This window comes from Poecilia formosa, unplaced genomic scaffold (assembly GCF_000485575.1).
Source record: "Poecilia formosa unplaced genomic scaffold, Poecilia_formosa-5.1.2 Scaffold36, whole genome shotgun sequence".
Classification (NCBI taxonomy): Eukaryota; Metazoa; Chordata; class Actinopteri; order Cyprinodontiformes; family Poeciliidae; genus Poecilia; species Poecilia formosa.
In genome coordinates, this window is record NW_006799975.1 from 2,009,414 (window position 1) to 2,018,230 (window position 8,817).

Sequence of the window (8,817 nt, forward strand, 5' to 3'; positions counted from 1 at the left end):
AACCTGCACTGCAGCAGAATTGGACCACTCAATCTTTTATGCAATATACCTAGAAGTTGGCTTGCTTGTTTTGCTCTAAAGCTCATATTCCTTATCTCACACAGCCTTAGTGTGGGAAACGCTTTCAACATTTGTCTTCCAGTTTTCCCAGGATGGATAGCCTAGATTGTTTGCATTCTTCATTGAAACCAAGGATGCAGCTATGCTGCAGTCCTCTGCTCCCACAAGAATATTTGTGAGTCTAATTACAGACACAGATTACAGATTTTTTATTATTTGTCATGACAGTATTTGTTGGCGTGCTCCTTTTAAATGTTAACGTCACAGGATGAAAGAATGCGGGCAGAACAAGAAGCAAAGAAATCCAAGAATGAAATCTGAAATTTGAAGAGAATCCTGAAACTGCTCATCCAACTTTTTGTGTGATCAAACTTCATTATAGATCCTTGTAGAGTCACAGAGCTGTCAAACAACACCTTCGTCCTGTGGTTCAGAGAGCCGTGCAGTTGTTGTCTTGTGGTTCTGTTCTGCTTCACACCCCTGTGGGTTTGTGGCTTGGATCAAACATGTTCATCATTTGTCAGCGTGTTGTTGCCCATGGATAAAGTGATGAGAGCTTCACTCTAAAAACAAGCTGTGCTACCCTCAACTTTTATTAAAAGACCTTGCACGCCACACCCTGCAGCCTTTACATTACATTACAGAGGGTTGGATTTATAGAGCAACATGACATAAACTGTTCATGAGATTTACAATATCATAGTTTAATACAGAGTGCAGACACAGTTCCATTAAATAGTATTTGCATCCACACAGATTCTATTTTAACTGCATTAATGAGAGCAAATTAGAGCAAATGTTTTTCAAACCAATGTCCAAATATTGCTTCCCCCTCAATTGTTAAGTGCTTTTAGAGATCTTTTAGACTACTTCGGGTTTGTCAGATAGGTTCTGTTGTAATAACTTCCTAACTTTGCTGGTTAGGCGGTAAGGTGGTGACAAGCAAAATTAAATAAAAGAAACTGTCTAATTACAGTTAATTCATTATTTAACAATTAAGTTGCTCTGGCAGAAACAAAAATCTCTGTCTGCACCATTAAATATAACAATTATAGCAACAGTAAGCAACACTTAAACATTAACCAGCAGCGTACTGTGACCGTTCTTATCCGTGCTGCATGAAGCCGACGCCTGCGTCGCTGACACGTGATGAAAACCAGCCATGAGCCTTCACTCCCAGCGCTCATACCTCCACCCCATTCTGTTATTGTATTTATTCACCAATTAAATAAATATCATTTAAAATGAAATAAAAATAATAGTAGCTGTTGCACTGTGTGCAGAACATTATAAGCAAGCAAAATTGTGAAAAACAGAACTGCTCTCACTAATAGAGTCTCGATTCCTATGTTTCAGGGTGAAGAACCTTTTAAAAATATCAGATTGTTCGTGAATGCCACATTATTGTGGAAATAAAAGATAGTAATACATACAACATGTTATATTGTGGTTTCTTTCAGCTAAAAGAATAATTATTTTTACTTGGGTGTTAAAGCTAATAGGTCCAGTTAGTCAGCGCGGGGCACCAGTGCGGGCAGGCCCAGATCTGTGTGCCAGTCACATGCTATGTAATATAATCTGTTTCTAAAAAAAATCAAAGTTCTGAAGCTCTCCCAATGAGAAACTGAAAAATATCCTTGCAGACATAAATGCCTCCAGTCATATAACTCGTCCTGGAGTTTTCTTTCCACCGATATCTTTCTGGCGGACGTTGCCATCTCCGAAGTATGGATATACACCTGCTGACTTCAAGATGTCCAATTAGTCTTATGTTCTGCCATTTTCTCTTGCGGCTAAAGTATCCATCTGCATGTTGTAATCTGGAGAAGTTCCCTTTCCTTCTCTTCTAGCATTTACCCAAACTGCAAAAGTTATCTGCGCCGGCCCTGGACCAAATGCAGGAGAGGTAAACTGACCTGTGCTGGGGTCTTTTTACAGAAATGTTAAGTCACAACATGTTTCTTTCAAACTGTAATCTCTACCAAAAATTAAAGCATGTGAATGGCCAATAAAGTCAGGTATATTCATCAGCTGTGGGTTTCCACCAGCCCTTAAAAGAACTCCAATTTACTCTGTTATAAAGCTAAATTCAAATATAAATATTACCATTTTAAAACTTCCGAAAGCACGGGGTGTTTTCATGACTTCAACAAAATGAAAAATCACTATCAGAAATTTGTGGGTTTTTTATCTTTTTTTATTATTATCTTTTCCTCCGTTTCTGCTCTGGCAACCTGTTCCTACTTTTCTTATGACGTGCCCAGAAACAAATGAGAAACAATGTCAAAGGAAAATATTTAATTGCGATAGTAGTTAAATATTGATGGGATTGGGTACGATTGACCTATATTTTCTTGATTTCTTTTCTCCTCACAATGTCCCCACAACTATTTGTGAGCTTTTACATCATAGCCACTGTGTGTCTTTTTACCAGATCTAAAAAGAAGTCAAACTAAGCCAGAAATCAGGCTTGTTTAAGGTCACTTAGAATTACCTAAATGTATTTCTATTTTCTAAATGCCACAAAAATGAGAAAATATGTAGTTAGAAGTAATTATGATTCTGTTTCAGAGCGTAACCATTTTGTACTATGTCTTTATAATGAGCTATCTTACGACATAACTGTCTATTGGCTAGGTGCAGAGACTTTGAACCAACATCAACATTGACCAACATCAGTGTTTGACATCACAAATGCACTTCTTGAAGAACGGTCAAAAGGTCCTATAAACACAGCTCTAACAGAACAGTTGAAACTGCTCTAGCTTCAAAGATGGGCCAGCATTACATTAAGTCATGTGGATTAGCAGTTTTATGTCAGTAAAGTCCCTTTGTGTGGCATCACCTCAACACCATTCACAATCTAAGTTTGTGCAGAAATTGACATCCTGGCTAGTTCAACCTGAGGTCAGACACCAACACTCAAAAGCTGCTTAGCACTTTACAGGCCTTGGTGAGCAAATGGTCATGAAAGTTACATCAGCTGAAGTATGGTTGGCTGGAGACTGCTGCTAGGACTGTCATGTTGCATCAGATAAAAAAAAATTATAAAATAAAACTTTTGGACAGCCAAAGTGGAAATGTTGAGCTTGAGAGAACAATATAGTATGAACACATCCTCCCAGCTGTGAAGCACGGTGGTTTGCAAAAACAGTCAAGGTGTTACAGTGACCACATTGAAACTAAAAGAAGGTTGAGGAAGAGTTGATCATGAAAGCTGTACAGAGATAAAAACATACACAACATTTGGTTAAGGTGTTGCATGATGCAGATACACTTGAAAACAGAAGCTTACATGTACTCTATAAGAAGACACACCTTTGTATTTAATACTTTCTGATGTTAAATCAGGCTTCTCTTGGTTTAGTCTGAAATAGCTCCGGCCCCCATTTGAGATCAGAAGATGCTAAAGAACATGTCGTGATTAATACACCGCTCAAGTGTCCCCTCTCTCCGTCGCCTTTCATCGGCAGCCAGCAGCAAGCAGGTCATCAGACCAGATCATAAAATTTAACATTCCCTTTGCTAAGTTCACGTCCAAAATAATTCTTCTTAAAATAATGACTTGACATTTGCACTTATAATTTAGACTTTCTTTTCATTTTATTCATTTTTATCTCAAGATGTTTTTTAAGTGTAAATTTCAACTTGTTTAAGTACTTTAAACACTTGCTCACTAAGTTACCTGTGTTCTGCTTCAGTTAAATAACTTTATGTTTACTGGGCTGTTAATGAAATATTGTATTAGTCTATGTTGCCTTATTGGACAGTGATTTAAAAATTACAAGGTTGAAAATGTGGGTCCACTTGAGAAAAAAACTTTGGTGCACCAGTGCAACCGGTGCAAAAAGTTTGTCTACAGTCCTAAATGACCATCATTGCATTTGAAGGAACATTGTTACAACTATGAAGTAGCATCGGTAACACTTTATATGAAGGGGGGTGAATAAGACTGTCATGACACTTTCATAAACATGACATAGCATCTGTCATAAACATATAAGCATCTTCTCATTAACCAATAAATCATTACTGTTTAAACTTTACCTTTAATAACATAAAGATACCTAATTTTTAAAGTGCAATCAGTAATACTTTTAGAACAAATTGATATCGGTAATGATTTCTTGGTTCATGTCAAGTTGTCATAACAACGACATTTTGAATAATGTCAACTTTGTATTAAAAGTGTCATAATTTACCGAATGACGCTTTATGACAACAGTCATAAATATTCATGAAGGCTTATTCATTTTCATGAATTCACCCCCCTTCAAATAAAGCGTTACCGTAGCATCATATTGTGGAACTGGTGCACATCAAATAATGGTCAGTGGACATGCAGCTAATGTCACACATATGCAGGAAAAGTGAAGGGGTTTTTATCAGGCTTCACTGTATGCAAATGAAAGGAAAAATCTTTTTTTTTTTTTTTTGTTTTTTTACTGAAAAGCTCATATGAAATTCATGATTATATTATGACTGGCTGGCCTGTGTGAAGTAATGTGTGTGAAAATACACTTTCAGATTGCAGATGACTTCTAGCTGACTTTTGGCTTTGTGATTGGTCTCATGCCATTCTCCGACCCGTGAAAAGTCGTGGCAATCCACTGTCAATCTGTCATACGTTAGATCATAGATGACTTTAAACATGACGACAGATTGGAGTTCAAAGGCTGCATTGTGTAGGATTTTCTGATTTTTCAATACAATCCTTCCCACTGTAACTGGTTCAGACTCTGGTAGAGTTCTTCTCCAATCTGTTTTTTTCATTGTAGAAAGTGTTTAAGGTAGTCGAGAACTTGCTGAAACATTAATCAACCTTGACATACTTTTTGATATAAACTGGAGAGAACTTGAAGACATTTATGGAGAACATGTGTTTGTCTTTATGATGCGGCACTGTACATTGTAATAGCGTTGGCACCCGCAATTTCAACAACTTTTTTTTTTCCTTTGGACCGCAGACTTATCGTTTCCTAATCACTCTGCTGTGCGTAGGCGGCACAAATGTGACTCTTCTTTAGATCCATATGGTTTAGGTCTGAAGAGTTTACAGTTACACTCTGAGGGCTTTTTCATCATATTTACTTCGAGAAATCATCTTTGATTTAGCACTTCATCTTTTACTGCACCCATCTGTCTGGATGCTTGAAAAACAACATTGCTCACTGGCTTTTCAAAATGTCAGCTGTACTCACCAGCTGGCTTTAATAACTCAAGTCAGCATGTATATGTCTGTCTCTGTCAGCCTTACCATTCTTCCGTAACATTAGATCAAAATGCAGAATTCGACTGTCGGTGTCAAACATCATGAGCTCCACATTATATATTTCCATCCATGTTTTTTTCACTAAAATGTTCAGTACCGTTTACTTAGTTACACTTAGTTAAACAGTTAAAAGCTACTACTTATACTGTAAAAATAACCCACAAAAGTACTTGTTGTACATTGTTTTGTGACAACTGGAGCTACATTCAGGAGAATATAGTGTGAGTGACTCCTCACAAATTGTATTATTTAGAATTTTTTAGTCTGTGGTTTAATTTATCCGATATGCAGCAAGCATAAACCAAGCTTACGCTAGCTTTGCAAGTCGAGGGAGTGATGTGATGATGACTTACAGTTTGTGCAACCAGTTATCTATACAATTCAAAATCATAAACATGACACAAAAAAATCGCCTCTCGATTTCTAGGTTGACAGCTGATTTCATCAGGTAATACGTCACATTAAGAAGGTGACAATTTACATTTGAACCGGTGCGTTTGCTTAAATCTGACAAACTTATAAAAATTGGTCAACTGTAACTATGACAACCACCCATTTTGATTTTGTTTGTCCGTCAAAGAAAACATGATGCAGAAATCACCAGAATCACAATAATTGCACAAAAAAAGAAAACTGCTTACTTATACGTTTTACTGGAAAAAGGGGAACCAAGCTTCAAACATCTTGTCCAACAACTGAATACCATACTTTGTACTACTTCTTCTTCAACTTGTCTTTGCTATCACTGTTACTGGTGTATAAAAAAAATCTTAGAAAAAACATTGCTTAGCCTGGTGGGGGAGCAAATAAAGCCTGGTGGCCCACCAGGCTTATAATACACTGGGTAAAACCCAGTACTTACTCAAGGGGACACAACACATTTTTATGCTTTTGACATACATTTCTATACAACATTTTTATTTGTATATAGCAAAATTGAAAACATGTATCCTCTTCCATTACATACTACCTTGTGTCACAGAAACTCCTTCCAAAAAAACCTAGAATTTAATGGCTATTTAATGGCAACCAAAACCAGAAAAAGTTCAGCATGCAGCAAAGGATGTGACATTCTTGAAATGGCAGTTTTGTTAGAGGGACTGCAATGAGTAGGATCCAAACCACAACAGCCACGAGTGAGGGAGCAAAAGAGAATGACGGGGGGTGGGTGGGTGGAGGGGCTACATGTGGGAGGTAACCACAGCGAACATAGAAGGCAACACATTGCGGCCTCAGCCCAGTTTTCTGGAGCAGATGAGCGAATGAACAAGCAAGCGCGTGTCGTCCAGACACCCACTCTGCCTGGGCCGGTGTCCAAGGAGATTATAAAGACATTGTTACATCTTTCTCTGTTCGCCTCTCAGTGCATTATGTTGTTTTTAACACCGTTTTAAGATGCATCCAAGGATGTGTTTTTTTACACGAGCTTTTGAAAAGGGATCCATCCCACTCACCATTACTATATAGCAACCAGACTTACGTCATCGCTTCAGAAGAGCAGTGACGGCTTATTCTAATGTGCCCACCAAAGCTGATGTTGAGTTTGATATTTAGTAAAACAGACAGGTCACTTAACTGATGGCGGCAGGGCTCACTTTGCACCAGCCAGACTTTGTTCAAAACATCGTTAGGGAATGGTTGAGGGATTTGATGTGTGAGTTAGGTCCTTTGACACAGCGGCGTGAAGAATGTGTCTGAAACAATGTCCCTTAGGGAAGAATCTCCCCTGTGTGACAGCTGCATAGGCTGGCAGAAGGGATTTGCTTAGTGGTCAGCAATTTGTTCTTCATTTTCATAAAATGTATCAGTCATATGCCTAATTTTCATGTCTGGTGTCATTTTTCCACACAGCATCCCTAAATGATCCATGACTTTCATGCTACAGAAATAAGCAGGAAAAGAAAGTGACAAAGTTCAAGAGAAAATACCATGAAAAGAGGAGCACAATCAACATCAACTAGTTTAATCTGCTGCTGTTTCTTTTATGTTTAGTGTTATCTTCCTCATTTCAGCAGTTATACAGTCCCTCTTCCATTTCAATCCCGGTCATTACTCGGTCTTCCTGCTCAGGCGACGTAGCTAACGATGCCTCATATAATGCATGAATGCAAACACTTGCACAAGCTGGAAGAGCTTTTTAACGTTTGCTCGTTCTCTGTGCAAATGATCTTGTGTTTCAGCTTTCACACCTGATTCCGCAGCTTTAGCTTTACCCCCAATACGCACCAAACATGTTGCCATGGTGCCAGTAAAAGGCTGTGGTTTCCCTGGTGTGACATTTTGTTCAAAGACAACACGAGCTCTCCAAACTCTGTGCTTGTCAGTGTCTCAGTGCATTTATTTCCTTTATGTCTTTGCTCTCACCGCTGTGCTCAGACTGAAGCCATATGTCTCCACAGGGGATCACACCACTTCTTTAGTGGCTTTTAGAAACTGAAAAACAGCACACTGTAATTTCTACCAAAAAAAAATTAAATAGAGTAAATTACAAAGTGGTGAAATGGCCACTGTAGATAGCTGTTTTTTTTTTTTTTTTGGCTTACTTAAATGGCTTTGAGATGATGTAATGGCATTAAGACCAAAGTCTGGAAAACAACGCTGGCTTCCATAATGGATTTTTAGATCTAATTTTAGTTGCTGTGTGCTGCTTTTCCCTTTTTTCTCTGAGTAATTTTGTTATTGAGCCAAAAGTTGCATTCCATGTATGGTCGTTAGACGGGCCAACTCCTAGAGCATTAATGTTTGCTTTAGTCGCAAATGGTGTGTGAAATATGGTCACACTTGGGACAGTCTGTGGTGTCTACATTCTGCTTTTATCTGAAGATGTTCTGTTTTCACTCATGGGACTATAAAAGACCTGTTTACCTAAACCAGCTCTTACAAAACCAGAGGAACAGTCTGGTTTTTAAAGCATCAGTGGATTAAAGCAGCCATTACTGTCGTGTGTTTCATTTTACACTCTTGCTGGTTTTTTCTCTCTGCGTGGTGCAAGGTAAGAAATGTAACCCACAACATCTCATAAAAACATGGTTAGGAATACAGATTCTCTCAAATAAGGGTTGCCCATTTTATCAAAATGAACTTCCATTTTAAAATCACCTTGTGCTATATCAGTATTGATGCTTTTAAGCTAATTGGGCTTTGTTGACACAGCTCTACACACCTCAAAGCAATAACTGAGCCTTTGAAATGCCTATTGAAATACCTGTGAGACTTCTTTGTAGTGACTTATACATTCTTGTATGGTTTCTTAATATTTTCACAGTATCAGAAATGTGTATTGTTTTATTTATGTTCAGCATAATAAGGAGAGGGACAAGGGCTTTAACTAGTCCCAAAAGACCATACTGTCTTCCTCTGCCAATAACTAGCAACAAACCTTTTTTTTTTCTGTCGGCAATGTATTTGAAATTCAGCATTTTTAGTAGTGTTTGGAAGATTCACTGTAATACAGACCGCTACAAGAGATCTTTCATGACAACAGC